This window comes from Apium graveolens, chromosome 3 (genome assembly GCF_009905375.1).
Source record: "Apium graveolens cultivar Ventura chromosome 3, ASM990537v1, whole genome shotgun sequence".
In the NCBI taxonomy this organism is placed as follows: Eukaryota; Viridiplantae; Streptophyta; class Magnoliopsida; order Apiales; family Apiaceae; genus Apium; species Apium graveolens.
The window spans coordinates 7,597,174-7,612,225 of NC_133649.1; positions in this window are offsets into that span (position 1 = coordinate 7,597,174).

Genomic DNA, 15,052 nt, shown 5'->3' on the forward strand with positions numbered 1-15,052 from the left:
TTTGCAGGAAGAATAAGAACATAAACTCCTTACCTTCAAAGTCAGGAGTTAAGAGTCAGTGTGTTAGATATAAGCCACAAAATCCTTGTTTTCATTGTGGTAGTTTATTGCATTCCATTTATACTTGTAAGGAATATCATAGTTTGTACTATGATTATTATCAAATAAAACCTTCTTTAAAAAAGTTACCATTGTTCCTTCTAGTATAAGTTCTGATTCAAAGTCTGATAGTGTAAATTCCGATAAGAAAAATGTTAACATAAACTCTGATGCTAAATCCGCTGCAAATGTTAACAGACTTAATAAGGCCAAAGGATCCAAGCTTGTCTGGGTCCTTAAAACTAATCATTAGTGGTCTTTGTGATTGCAGGGCAACAAGAAAAATATCCTAGTTCTGGACAGTGGATGTTCAGGACATATGACTGGAAATAAAGCCTTGCTATCAGACTTTGTGGAGAAGGCTGACCCAAGTGTTTCTTATGGAGATGGCAACATTGGAAAAACATTGGGATATGACAATATCAATCTTGGGAATGTCATCATTAAGGAAGTAGCTCTGGTCTCAGGACTTACACACAATCTGCTGAGTGTTAGTCAAATCTGTGACAGAGGTTATCATGTGGATTTCTTTGAAGAACACTGTGAAGTTGTAAGTAAATCTATAGGCAAAGTTGTTCTGAAAGGATACAGGCGTGGTAACATCTATGAAGCCAAGCTTTTAACAAGTACTGATGGTTCTGCAATCTGTCTGATGAGTAGAGCATCAATTGAAGAAAGCTGGAATTGGCACAAGAAACTCTCTCATTTAAATTTCAACAATATAAATGAAATAGTCAAGAAAGATCTTGTGAGAGGACTGCCAAAGTCAGTATTTGCTCCTGATGGTCTTTGTGATTCTTGTCAGAAAGCTAAATAAAGGAAATCCTCATTCAAGAGCAAGACTGAATCATCAATTCTTGAGCCTTATCACCTTCTACACGTTGATCTATTTGGTCCAGTAAATATCATGTCTATTGCAAAGAAGAAATATGTTATGGTCATAGTGGATGAGTTCACCAGATACACATGGGTGTATTTCTTGCACACAAAAAGTGAAACTGCATCTATCTTGATTGATCATGTCAGGCAACTGGATAAATTGGTCAAAGATTCTGTGAAAATAATAAGGAGTGATAATGGTACTGAGTTCAAGAATTTGATAATGGAAGAGTTCTGCAAAAACCATGGAATCAAGCAGGAATTCTCTGCTCCTGGAACTCCACAGCAAAATGGAGTTGTTGAAAGAAAAAATAGAACTCTTATTGAAGCTGCACGAACAATGCTTGATGAAGCAAAGCTTCCAACCTATTTCTGGGCTGAAGCTGTGCAGACTGCTTGTTTTACTCAGAATGCAACACTAATTAACAAGCATGGAAAGACACCATATGAGATGGTGAAGAAAAAGAAGCCAAATCTGAAGTATTTTCACGTGTTTGGATGCAAGTGTTTTATTCTTAAGACTCACCCTGAACAGCTGTCCAAATTTGATCTAAAAGCTGATGAAGGAATTTTTGTTGGGTATCCACTTTCCACAAAAGCCTTCAGAGTCTATAACTTGAGAACAAGAGTGGTCATGGAATCTATCAATGTCTCCTTTGATGATAAGAAGGTTACTGGGCTTGAAGACTTCAATGATCATGAGCAGTTGAGATTTGAAAATGAAGACTTAAATTCTGATACTGAAAATCCTGACAGCCTAAATCCTGATACTGCAAACTCTGATGAATTAAACTCTGATGTTATTGAAACTGTGGTGACTACGCCAAAGGAAGATGCACCAATGTAGGGGGAGCATACTCAAGATATAACCTCATCTCAAGAAGCATCAGAACATACATCTGGCTCTTCAAGTTCTGATTCGTCAAGTTCTGATAAGCCAAGTACTGAGAGCATAGTTTCAGGGGGAGCATCAGAAAATATTGATGAAGATAGCATGGATCATGGGGGAGCATCCAGTTCTAGAGAAAACCTTCCATCTACAAGGAAGTGGACAAAATCACATACACCTGATTTAATAATTGGAAATCCTGATGCAGGAGTCAGAACTAGAACAACTACTTCAAGTGAATGTCTTTACAATTCTTTTCTTTCTCAGACTGAACCAAAGAAAGTGGAAGAAGCTCTTCAAGATGCTGATTGGGTGCAAGCAATGCAGGAAGAGTTAAATGAATTTGAAAGAAATAAAGTCTGGACCCTAGTGCCAAGATCAAAGAACCGATCTGTTGTTGGTACAAAGTGGGTATTCAGAAACAAAACTGACAGTGATGGCATAATTACAAGAAATAAGGCAAGGTTAGTTGCAAAAGGATATTCTCAACAGGAGGGAATTGATTATGATGAAACTTTTGCACCAGTTGCTAGATTGGAAGCCATAAGGATATTTTTGGCTTATGTTGCTCACAAAAAGTTTACTTTCTTTCAAATGGATGTGAAAAGTGCTTTTCTCAATAGAGAAGTGGAGGAGGAAGTATATGTTGAACAACCTCCAGGTTTTGTAGATCCCAAATATCCAGATTATGTCTACAGGCTTGATAAAGCACTCTATGGCCTTAAGCAAGCTCCAAGAGCATGGTATGAGACTTTAGCTCAGTTTCTTCTGGAAAGTGGATTTAACAGAGGAACTATAGACAAAACACTGTTCTACCTCAACCATGGAAATGACTTATTTCTGGTTCAGATATATGTTGATGATATCATCTTTAGTTCTACAAATGACAGACTTTACAAGAAGTTTGCCAAACTGATGCAGTCAAGGTATCAAATGAGTATGATGGGGGAGCTTAGCTATTTTCTGGGCCTTCAAGTCAAGCAGAATGAAGAAGGCACTTTTATTTGTCAAACCAAGTACACCAGAAATTTGCTGAAGAAATTTGGGATGCAAGATTGTTCAAGTGCATCCACTCCCATGGGCGCTGTAACAAAACTGGATAAGGATACTGGTAAATCAGTAGATATTACTGATTACAGAGGTATGATTGGCTCTCTACTCTATCTAACTGCTAGTAGACCTGATACCATGTATGCTACCTGTCTTTGTGCAAGATTTCAAGCAGATCCAAGAGAACCTCACTTAACAGCTGTGAAAAGGATTTTCAAATATCTTAAGGGAACAGCTGACCTGGGATTATGGTATCCCAGAGAATCAGATTTTAAACTAATAGGTTACTCAGATGCAGATTTTGCAGGTTGCAAAATTGACAGGAAAAGCACAAGTGGAAGCTGCCAATTTCTTGGAGGCAGATTGGTTTCTTGGTTTAGCAAGAAACAAAAGTCAATTTCCACATCAACTGCAGAAGTAGAGTACATTGCTGCAGGAAGCTGTTGTGCACAGATTCTTTGGATGAAGAATCAGTTACTGGATTATGGGTTAACATATTTTAAAATCCCTATTTACTGTGATAATCAAAGTGCTATTGCTATGACAGGTAATCCAGTTCAACACTCAATGACAAAGCACATCAGCATTGGGTACCACTTCATAAGGGAACATGTGGATGAAGGTACAGTGGAATTGCACTTTGTTCCAATAGATCAACAACTAGCAGATATCTTCACAAAACCACTGTGTGAAGCTACTTTTACAAGATTGGTAAATGAACTTGGAATGGTTTCAGGTTCTTTCTCTAAATCTGCTTAGTTTTGTTCTGATGCATCGGACTTTATGATCAGTATTTACAGAAATTACTCTCTTTGTGTATTCTGTGCTTAATTGAAAATTGCTCAAGTACTGATTGTTGTCTGATGTGACTTTCTAAACTCTGATAGTGATATGACTGTTTATGTAACTATTCAATCCTATGAGGATACCTGTGCTAGACGCTGACCTAGTAGTCTTCAATACACTAGAGATCCCATGTTAGAAGTAATTATTTCTGGGGAAATCTATTGACACAAGCAAATTCTGATATTGAGCTTAGTTGAGTTTACTTTGTCTATCTTATTACTAAGTCAAAAACTAGAATAATGCTTCTCATCTGTTAAGTCTGATTCTAGTAAATCTGTTGAATGTACTAAGTGCTGATAAACCTCACTTATCAAAAGAAAAAGGAAAAGAAACAAGGAATAAAAATCAGGTACTCCTTTGAGATCTAGAGTAAAAATGTGGAAGGGACGACCCAAGTGCATTGCTGGTATTAAGTAAAATGCATCAGAAAAGCAAATAAATATTTTTCTTGGTGACTTTTCATACTTTATGATTACTGGAGAAATACTCTGATAATAGCATAAATTCTGATTAGCAGTCGTGACTCACTTACACTGAGAAGCCACTGAAAAATGGAATTTAAAAAGATGCACAAAATTAGCACAAAACAGTTGAGGTGAACTCAAGCATGAACTCATTCAATAGTAGGCTTCAGAATAATGACAGATTTTCAGTAAAGTTTTAATTATGCCTTATTTCTAAAATATTCTGAAGTGAATCAGACTTTACTCTTTGTCTGATATTTAGTTTAATGCACACACTAACACTCCATATGAATGATGAAAATTTCTGTGGTGATCCATGTTGTTGTAGATGAACAGTTTATGTGTCAAATTGCATAAATTCTGAGGACAGGTTCTGTTGAACGTTCTGATGATTAAGTTCTGAAGAATCGATATCAGAATTTGGGTGAAGAATTACGGAGATAGGCATTCATTTTTCGAGTTCAGAAATCATATTCTGATGACTGTTAAGTTCTGATATAAGTCTAAGTTCTGATATTAAATTCTGATCCTTTACTTGACTTATTTGTGGTTATAATTTGAAACATTCTCCTTTTTAAATCAGAATATGTTTGGGTAGAATATTAACATTCAATCTAATTAGGGTTAGTAGAACACGTACATGCACAGTAATTTTTACTTGTTTCTTGTGCGCATTAAACCCTGTCTTACACTTCCAATGACTGGTTTTCGTCTTCCCAGTCTAGGGAGACGGGGTAGAATTATTTCTACCTGTCCGCATTAAATTATCCATGCGTCTCCTGGCATTCTTCTGCCTATATAAACCAACACTTCACATCAGCCTACACATTATTCCCTTCCTCAAACACTTACTCTCTTTTCCCTCATATACACAACATCATGATTAACTACAATATGTTTTTAAACTATGAGACCTTCAACATGGAGTTAAGCCGTGAGGGATGGCACGTAACTGTCATTCCTGATGAGATTTGGGACTCAGTTCCCCAAGAGGTTCTCACACACCTCCTGTTCTTTTACATGGACTACCATCGCTATCTGGAGCGATTGGAGGAGGAAAGGCTGGAAGCTCTCCGTCAGCAAGAGCGAATCATCAGACTCGTTATTCTTTTTGTAGAGAGTAGGAAGAAGAAATAACTTATTTTCTTCTTCCTATTTTTCTTCATCGTCAGCTTTGCCCTGCTTCTTGAGCTAGGACTAAGGCTGTTGATGTTAGGATTAGAAGCTTAGGACAGTCTTGTAATTCTCTGATGTAATTTCAATTTCATGAATGTATTCTCTTAATATATTAATGAAATTTATTATTTTTGCAAGATTCTGTCTTTGAGATGTTTGCACATTTAAATGCACTGTTAAATCATGATATATCCATGTTCTGATGATCATTTTAATCATTGATTTAAATTAAGTTCTGACTTTAAAATATCAGTACTTGTTTCCTTGATTTATTTTGGTCATTCTCACACTTAAAATTTATTTTCAGAATATTGGTTTTGCAGTGAAAATAATTGAATAAGTGGGAACAGTTTAAATTTTGAATTAAAACTGACTTACCTCAATTAATGGGATTACTGGGTAAGTGGAACGGTTTTTTCTTGAAAACCTGAATGTGATAAGTCATGATTACTGTTTTCTCATGCCCATTAACTATTCATTATTGATGCATGTCTGACAGGTGTCCAACGGTTATATTTTTTTACCAAGTATAAGTAAGAAAGAGAGAAGATTATACAATCTTTTATATATTTTTACACTTTATCTCTCTTTCTTTGCTTTTACTATCTCTCATCTCCTGATGTTGGTTTTTCATACAGACATTTTATCAAACACTTAACATGCACTCTTAATTTTTGATTCTTCTCATGGAACCTAAGGATTTGATCATTGATGGAGCTAAGTTCGTTCCAAATAACTATGCTGCAATTCTCGATCATGATGAAGCTCCGTCTGAGTTGCATTTTGTGCAAGATCTTCTTGCATACAGCGAAATTGGGTATGCATTGACCCAACCTTCAGTCTTTTCAAGCCAATAAGTTCTGACATTTTGGCGGACTGGGCATTTTGATAATGGTGGTGCAACTGGTACTCCCAGTATTGTTTTTGAAGTGGATGATTCTGAACATGTGGTAACTCCTGGTACAATTCGCAAGGCCTTACATTTACCAGAAGGCTGTACTTTTTCAACACCGGAGGAATCAGCTCTACAAGAGTTAATGGACAGTTTGGGGTATGAAAAGAGTTTGGCTAAGCTTGGACAGTTGAAACGGGCACATATCAGAAAGGAATGGAGCTTCTTCTTCGACTGCATCACTAAAGCCTTCGGGAATAAGTGTTCAAACTTTGATGTCATTCCAATAATGAGTCAGCACATCGGGTATGCTATTATTAACCAAACTCATTTTGATTTTGCAAGTGCTGTGATAGGTTTCATAGGGAATAGGATGACAGAGGATAGAAATATAGTTTACTTTGCTAGATTCTGTCAGCTTATATATACCTTTTGCTGTGCTGATGCCCCTCAACTAGCCAGTTCTTTACATCCACCCTTTAAAATTGCAAAACGAGCCTTTAATGACTTGGTAAATGCTGACCTTAAGAAAAAGGTGGTTAGACCTTTACAGATTCCTCAATCTGTAAAACAGATCTTGGTAAATGCTGATCCTGAAACCTATAGATCTGTTTATCCTAATGTACAACCCACCACCACATCCCAAACACCACAGCAACCATCAGAACATACCACTCATACATCTATACCTCAACCCTCCCTCCGAACATATCTCAAATCATATCTCACAACTTCACAGATAGCTCAACCTTCATCCTCAGCACCTACTGTGAAGCCTTCATCTTCCAAGCCCAAGAGGACAAAGACTGTTCCTCAAACACCACAGAAGATAAGGAGGATTGTTCTGAAAGATGAGTCTGATAGTGAGGAACAAGTTTCTGCATCAGAACCTGTTGTTAAAGAAGCTGAGAAAGTTTTTTCTCAGAAAGATTCTGGAATTGGGGGATCTAAGCTTCTCAAAAGGCTTAGAAGAATGACTTCTGCTGAACCTCCCAAGGAATCTCCACCGTCAAAGAGATACAAGAAACAGAGAGCTAAAAGGCCAGTTTCAGATGATGAGGAAGCAGCAGCTAAGGAAGGAGATCAGGAATCTCTGATCTCACAAGAACCAGAATTTGCTGAAACCACTGCTTCTCCATTGACTCCAACTCATGAAGCTGCTACAGAAAAGGCCAACACACCATCTGTGCTCCTGTACATGAGACTGTATCTCTGTCAATCCATGCACAAGTGCTGAAATTGATATTCAGAACCTGGTTGTGCCTGAGGTACTTTACATAGAAGCTCGAACATCAATTAATCCATCTACAACACCTTTTCCTGATGCTACTAAAACTCCAGAATTGTCTCCAACACCTTCTCTGCATCTAGATGTTGATGATCAGAATATAGGTGAGCATCAGGATATGGCTGTTGATCAGAACTTGGAACCAGATCAGCACTTAGAGGATGATGCTGAAGCCTCAATTGCTTCTCATACTGTTGTTCTATCAGAAGATGCTGATCCTGTTAGTTCCGATGCTTCAAATACTGACCCTACTGGTGATATTGCTATGAAGGCAGATGTTGATGCAACTGGTCCTTCAGGACATGCACCTCAGCAAACTGTTCACAAAAGTGAGTTAGTCAAGAAGTTTACTCGAAGAGAAGCACCAGTGCCTTGGAGTGAAACTCCTCGAGGACATGAGTGGACCAAAGAATGGAACTTGGTTACCTTTATTCCATCTGAAAAGATTCTTGCTGAGCACTTGACAAAAGCTGATGAAATGTTAATTAATGATGATTTCAAGACACAGCTTCGAGTTACTGCATTGAGTACTAGACATTTGCAAGATCTCCATTCAACAACTCATGAAGAGTTACATAAAATTCAGGAAGAATTACTCAAGCAAGAAACAGTTTTGAAAATTGAAAAGAAAAAATTCTTTCAACCTACCTTTGACAGAGTTGCTTATATTGAGAAGACCCAAGAGAAGCAACAGTCTCAGATTGATGATATTTTGCAAAATCAAGCTTCTCAGCAATCTCAACTCGATGAAATCCAAGCCTCAGTGGAATTGCTTGTCTCTCTTATGTTACCTGCTGATGCCAAAAAGGGGGAGAAAGTAATTAAGTCCAAATGCAAAACTGATAAGACACTGAAGGGGAAGGATGATGAAAAAGATGATCAGGGAAACTCTGGAATGGGTGGAGGTCATGGTCAAGGTAGAAGTTTCTCATCAAGAGGAGCTGGAATTACAAGTCACATGACAAGTTCTGATGCTGGAAAAAGAATTACTTCTGCTACCGGTAAAAGGATAAGTTCTGATGAACTTTTGGATCTTGATGAAGAAATGTCAAGACAGTTATTTCTTAAGGAAAATCCAGGAATGGACTTGGAGAGTCTGATGGAAGAAGAAGCTAGACTTAAATCAGAAAAAGTCAAATCTAAATCTGAAGCTTCTGGTAAAAAGAAACTTCCAAAGCTCAAAGGCATTATGATAAAAGAAAGGACAAATCCTGAAGCAACCAAAGCTAAATCACAACTGCAGATAGATCCAAGGTCCAAGGGCAAAGAGAAAGTTGGTGAACCTATCAAAGTTTATGTGCCTCCTGTGAATGAAGAAATTACTGATGAAGATGCTGATCTTGCTCTGACTTCAAGAAAAGTTTCTAAGACAACCTCTGACATGGCTCAAGTTGTTCAGAGTCAAGAGATAGTTAGTTTTGATATCTCAAAGAAGCAAGTAACCTCTGACATAGCTCAAGTTAACTTGATATCAGAAGATAAATCAAAGGAAACCTCTGGCATTGCTCATGTTAAACCTTCGAAGATACTCCTACCAGGATTCACTAAAGCCAAACAGACTCAACCTTTGAAGACTGCTGTAAGTGGTTTTGAAGCAAAAGTAGTTACTGGAAAGGAAGCAAGAGATAAAACTGGATTGGGAAGTGTTGATGAAAGAAGAGTACATAACACAACCAATGATCCAACTTCCTTAAGTGAACCAGGTATTGGAGCAACTCTTGAGAGATTGAATCAACTAGAATCTGTACAAATGGTTTACTATACCTACTTGAAAGAACACATCTTGTTGTACTTCATGACAGATGGTAGGGTTTATCATATAAGGGAAAATGCCATTCCACTGAAGTATTTTGAAGAACTGGAACATGTATTATTCTTACTTCAAGTGTATCACAAAATAACATAAAGTGCTACAAACTATTTGAAGAATCAGATTCAGAGACAGAAAAGGCTTTATTCTGTTAAGTCTGAAAGCACATATCTTCCAAAGTACAGAGATCACAAGGGTGATATTGTTGAGATGAAGCCCAACTCTGCTAAGATTATAACTACCTTTCTGGGTTACAGGGCTGTGGAATTCAATCTTGAGTCTGACAAGGTATATTTGATCAGACTGGATCAGGACATAAAGAAAGCTAAAATTAATGATCTCAGGGCTGCAATCTTTCAAACTGGTGAAGACTCTGTAGAACTTAAAGATGCTAAAAGGAGGATGATTGATGAACTCAGATATGCTGAGAGATGTTTGTTGAAGAACTATCTCAGAACAACTCCTGACATCAGAGAGATCAGAAGATCTACAACTACTTAAATTCTGATATGAATACAGACTGAAGTTGTTATCAGAAGTTAAAGATTGGTAAAGCTTTAAGGACTGTAAGTTGTAGTTATCTAGTCAAATTCTCATGCATTTGTACTTAATGTTTTTGACATCATCAAATATCTGTTAAACTTGTATATTATGCTAATTTACAAGTTGGGGGAGATTGTTAGATATATTTGATAATGTCATGACTAATGTGATTTATGTTTAGTTTACAGATCTTACTTAAACATGACAAATCAGTACTTAACTGAAATCAGCACTTATACTGAAGTCAGAACTTAAGTCATCAGTACTTAAGGTTCAGAAGATATTTATCAGAAGATAATATCAGGACTTAAAGGAAACGTTCAGATAAGGAAGGCAGCTGATTTACAGGATGAGAAGATCGAGACAAACATAAGAAGAGATATGCATGAAGAAAAAATTCTATGAAGAATAGAATACTTGGAAGAAAAGATATCTGATTGATATATTTTAGGAAGCAGAATTATATTCCATATCAATTAGCGATTATCTTGTAACTGTATAGTATATAAACACATACATAGGGTTTACACTATAAGTGTTATCATAATCGAGAAGATTATTCATTGTAACCCTAGCAGCTCTCGTGATATTTGTTCATCACTGAGAGAGGACAGTTCCATACTGTAACAGAGTTTATTATTTTGAATAGAATTTGTTTTCTGTTACTTGAGTTATTAGAGTTCGATTTGATTGTGCTATATACTGTATTCACCCCCCTCTACAGTGTGTGTGACCTAACATATAATTCAGAGCTCGAGAGTATTTTGGAAACAATAAAGATCAGGAGTTGTATGTGTTCTTGCTTCAAATTCGTCAGTATTAAAACTGCAAGAAATCACATATATATAACCATACATTAGCGTTTGAAAACAGCCTCAACAAATTACAACGGCTAGAATCCAATTCTACCGTGTAAGATCGTTGAGATGGTTTTCCAACGTTTATGTATACGTTAAGATAGAAGAGAAACACAGAAGTCCAACGTTCAGAAAATATCTCTTCTATTTGAGAGTATAAAACGATTTAATCAGAAGATAAAAGATAGAGTTTGAAAGAAAAACAAACTCCTATTCTTTAGGAAATCAATTTGAATAAGTAAAAACGTTTTATAATTGAGCTATATATATATAATGCACGTATATTTATTAGAGAAGTCTTTACAACTGATATAAAAGAAGTTCCTATAAAATCTCCATGAAATTCGACTTCCTTGTTGAATCTGGACTGTGCATCTTGGCTTGCTGTTATTCTGACACTGTTGATCATAGCTTGCTAAAATAGATTACTGTCTAATGATAGCTTGCTGTCATGATACTTAAACAGCAATGGCATTAAGCTGTTATATCCTGCAAACATTCTCAAAAATAACATGATGGCTTACTATGTTGTGATCATCAAAACTAAGGAGTTACACTACTAAACTACGAATACAACTTATCATATTATTAAAGGATATAAATAATAGTGTTACATATCTACTAAACTACTAAATTGTTAAACTACTAGAAATAGTCTATTTATTCTACTAAATTATGACCACATGTTATTCTATTATTTTTATTATAAATTTATAATCATTATATATTTATATAAATATTTTAAAAATATAATATAACTTGATAAATAAAAATTCAAAATATTAATGGAAACCCGTGCATCGCACGGAATTTATGCTAGTATTATTAATTCCAAATATGTTATATATTATCTCAAATATTATCAATAAATTAAGTTTGTCTCTCGACCCTTGAAGTAGCCACCTCTATTATCTGTTTCATCCGCTTTCACATGTGCAAAACCTTAATTTTTTCTTCTTTTTATTATTTTTAAAAAAGTTTTTAATTTATTTGAATTTTGTTTAATCTCTCCTTATAAGAGTTTGATTTTTGTAATTTTTTTATTTTTATACTATTCATCATATCTGAAATTACATATTGCGAATTTTTTAAGTGTTGATTCAATGATAAAGATTTTTATGATAATACATTTATGGTCGATTACTTAATATAATAGTTGGAGGATCATAGCATGTACATATCTTTTCAAAAAATTGATTGGGCGCTCTATAACAAAAGGAGGATCGAGGACTTCATAGCGAAATGATTAGCGATATAATTATGTGTTTGTTCAATTTTATTTATATAGGTAGATGTCATATGACTTTTTATTATTGAATTATTTTTTTAAAAATAAATATATATACTATTGCGTTTGTTTAATTACGAGATTCTTTAAAAATGTTCAAAAACAAATTCACGGGAATATAACTCAATCCAAATAAGACATATATCATTTTCATATGTGATTAAAGAGCATAGCGTGATCCCAACATTAATCGAGAAAATACCCAATATAACCAAAATTCAGAGGTCGCTGCCCAAAATAACCACGCTCAAAACAGGTGCCCAAAATAACCATTTGAACACGCATACAACATATGCGTGTGTCTTACACTCATACATCAAACGCGTATAGTTTCAAAATTTTCCTGTGAGCTGACCTGGCACAAGGAGCATACGCATATTCCGTTTGCGTATAGCTTGCATACGCATATAGTGTATGCGCATAGCTATAAATTTTTTACAATATGTGCATATGTTGAATGCGTGTATTGTACACGCATTTCTTATATGCGTATCTGTCTGGTTATTTTGGGCACCTGTTTTTAACGTGTGTATTTTGGGCAGCCCCCAATAAAATTTGGTTATTTTGGGCTTTCACCCACATTAATCTGTATCTTTTGAATAAAACTTCAGATCAACTTACTTAAACTAATTTCAAATTTACATATTAAATAAGAATTATGGATTAGTATTAATATTTCTGCAAATACATATCCATACTCTACTATAATAATTGGAATGGACTATAATTTGGTTCAACGGTTATTCCCTAAATTTGGTTATTAAAAAAATAAATAAGTAGTGTTATATATCCACTAAATTATTAAATTATTAAACAACTATACACATAGTTTACTTATCCTACTAAACTACAAGCACAACTTATCCAATTATTAAAAAAATAAATAAATAGTGTTATATATCCACTAAACTACTAAATTATTAAACTACTAAATATTGTATATTTATTCTACTAAATTACGACCACATGTTATTCTATTATTTTTATTTTAAATTTATAATTATTATATGTTTATATAAATATTTTAAAATTATAATATGACGGAAAAAATAAGAAATTTAAATATTAACGAGAACCCGTGTATCGCACGGGATTTAAACTAGATAAAATATGATTTTGCTTAGTCGGTTGGTTAACACCTTCCTAAAAAAATCTTAAACTTTCCTTCATTTAATATTAAAAAAAAAATTAGTTTAGGCAGTTAATTAACATTTTCCTAAAAAAATTCTGAAACTTTCCTTCTTTTAATAATAATAAAAAAAAATACATGTCTGTGCAGGAGTCTGACTCAACTTAGCATCTGCCTCTAAACAAAACACCTACACATAAAACTATCCATACTAAACAACGAGATTAACTTCTCTGAGAAAACAAGGCAACATTGCGTAATTATTAAAATTTTAATAATTAATTTTTAAAATACGAAATAATTATACAACATTGAGGTCCTACCAGGCTACAACAAGACTATTAGTTCATTATCTCGAAGTAGGGGTGTGCAATGGTCGGTTTGGTCGGTTTTTTATGATCAAATTGAACCGGACCATATATAACAGTTTTACAAAATATTAAAACGGATCGGATCGTTCGAAATTTCGGACCAGAGTAGACCAGACCGCGATTTAACGGTTCGGTCCGATCGGTAAGGGTTTTAAACCTAACTAAATACATAAATATAAAATTTATTATTTTTTTAAAATTTAGAATACAAATATTACATGTAAAATACAAATTTGAAGATATTAATTATAAAATAAATATATAAAGTATAAAATAAATTTAAGTAATTAATATATATATACATAAAAATGGTATATAATTATAATAAATATATTAATATAATTTGAAATGGTCCGGTTCGACCTTAACGGTTCGGTTTGGAGATAAGAACCAGGTCAAACCGTAAAATAATGGTTTTTATTCATAACAAACCTAGACCAAGTCGAACCGCCGAAAAAACCGAAAAAGAAGGTTTGTCGGATTGGTCCGGTCCGGTTTGATCGGTTTGACCTTTGTTTGCTCACCCTTATCTCGAACTATCCAACTCAAACTCCACCACTAGTGAAACTATTTTGTCCCTTGAATTCATACTATACCCTACTCCTTATTTAAAGATAAAATAAAAACAACAAAGTACTGCAGTAGGAGTACTAATTTTATTTAGAAAAATTAGCTACAAACTACGATTTTTTAGAGCAGTCCAATACTCTGTATTCAAAGTTTAATCTCCCTCAATTTTAAGAGGCAAAGTTTACTCTTAACTAATATTTTATTATATATTTTTAACAAAATAATCTTTCTCTTACCGCTTACTTTTGTTTTTCTTAAATTCAATATATTTTCAATAATAAAAAATAATAAGGAGTCAATTTAAAGAGTATTGTTGAAAATGATGACATATTAAATTATGACATATTAAAATATTAATAGTCAATAATTTATTTTATTTATAAAAAGTGGGTTATGAATCTGCGAAATATACTCCGCGGGAAATATTTTTTGATAAAAATATTAAAATATGTACATCATCCGATTGAGGAGAAACTAAATTTAATTATATATATCCTTTACCTTTAATTAATTCATCAATAGGATTATAAAGTTTAGATCAATATTAAAACCGTTAATTTGTCAGAAGAAATATTACTACATCTTTAAAAATATAATATTAAATAATTAAATTTATTTTATGAACCAATACAACATAAATTTATTTTATAAATCAATACAACATATAAATTAGTATGACGCATACACATGTATTTATGATATAGATATATTATAAAAAATATAAAGTAAAATATGGTTTATTTGAAATATTGAAAATTTTAATCGTTTGATTAGTCGATATATAAACCGGGTAATGTGCCGACTAGTTTTAAACTATTTAAGTAACCAATTTTTTTAAGAGAATAATTTTGATTATAGTAAACTCAGATCATTACAATTAAAACACATGTTTAATACTTGG